This window comes from Cryptomeria japonica, unplaced genomic scaffold (assembly GCF_030272615.1).
Source record: "Cryptomeria japonica unplaced genomic scaffold, Sugi_1.0 HiC_scaffold_243, whole genome shotgun sequence".
In the NCBI taxonomy this organism is placed as follows: domain Eukaryota; kingdom Viridiplantae; phylum Streptophyta; class Pinopsida; order Cupressales; family Cupressaceae; genus Cryptomeria; species Cryptomeria japonica.
The window spans coordinates 7,501-9,223 of NW_026729065.1; positions in this window are offsets into that span (position 1 = coordinate 7,501).

Here is a 1,723-nt window from a genome sequence, read left to right on the forward strand (position 1 = left end):
AATGCTAGTAACGTGCACTTCGGGACCAACGCATCACCGGAAGACAACCGCCAAACATCGAAAGAGTCGCGATGCTCCGCAACCTACGTGCAAAGCGGTCGCACACCGGGTAAGGGAGTGAGAGCCCCAAACATAGCTGGGCGAGGCGCTCACTCCGCTCTTTAATATCTCGTTAATACCGCCAAGGAAATGGCACAAGCACACACACACAAGCATCCTCGGAAGAGGACAGTTCGAGTGACAGGTCAAATCCAAGAGTTCCGAAGACTACCTCCAGGAACAATCGGGAACAAGACCGATTACAAGTCGTCGAGTCTGTTACTGGGCGAACACGAGATGCGCACAGGAAATCGATCAGCCCTCACAATGGCCCAAGGCCAGAGATCGGACTGCTACGATTTACCCCAACAATCATCGTGCCACTCTTCGCAGAGAGGTGATAGACGCCAACGAGCCCGCGCATAGCAATCGAGGTGTAAAAAGGGCGTTGAAGGCAGGAAGCCTGGACGAAAGAGGCTACGAGGTCACCTCGAAGCGGTCTAAGAATCGGGCGCACTTGGGGCGACTACCAGTGCCAACCCCTTATCCCGCGGTGCGTCCGACACACAGAAATTTCCAAGGCGGCCAAGGAGCCTCCCCGCATAGCAATCGGGGTGTGAGGTTACGGATGCAGCATTGATAGCAATCGAGGTGTGAGGCGAAGGATGCAGAAGTGAGAGCCGAGGGATGTAGCAGAGATAGCAATCGGGGTGTGTGATGCAGAAGAGATAGCAATCGAGGTGTGCGGTGGGAAGGGCCCAGCAGCCAGAATGCATGAAGCGACGGATGAAGCAGTGATGACAACCGGGCTGTGAGGAGAGGAGGGATGCAGCCAAGAAAGCAATCAGGGCTCGAGGCAAGGGATGCATCAAGGATAGCAATCATGTTGTGAGGCGAGATTCCAAAGGCTAAACGTGAGAGGCTGCAGGGTCGACTCAGAGAGGTCTATGCATGTGAGAGGCTGAAAGCAAGGTCGACTCGGAGCGGTCTATGCATCGGGCGCGCTTGGGGCGACTACCAGTGCCAACCCCTTATCCCGCGACGCGTCCGACAAAGAGAACGTTCCAAGGCGGCAGAGGAGGTTACCAGCCGAAGGATGCAGTAGCAATAACAGGTATAGTTCCGCGGCGGCCGAGAAGACTCACCGCATAGGAATCGGGATGCGAGGCGAGGGATGCGGCGGGAAGGCCCCGACGGCTAAACGGAAGAGGCTGCAGGGCCGCCTCGGAATGGTCCAAGCATCGGATGCGATTGGGACGACTACCAGTGCCAACCCCTTATCCCGCGATGCGTCCGATACACAGATAGTTCCAAGGCGGCCGAGGAGCCTCACCGCATATCAATCGGGGTGCGAGGCGAGGGATGGGGCGGGAAGGCCCCAACGGCTAGACGGAAGAGGCTTCAGGGCCACCTCGGAATGGTCCAAGCATCGGACGCGCTTGGGGCGACTGCCAGTGCCAACCCCTTATCCCGCGATGCGTCCGATACACAGATGGTTCCAAGGCGGCCGAGGAGCCTCACCGCATAGCAATCGGGGGTGCGAGGCGAGGGATGGGGCGGGAAGGCCCCAACGGCTAGACGGAAGAGGCTTCAGGGCCGCCTAGGAATGGTCCAAGCATCGGACACGCTTGGGGCGACTACCAGTGACAGCCCCCTATCCCGCGATGCGTCCGATACGAAGATG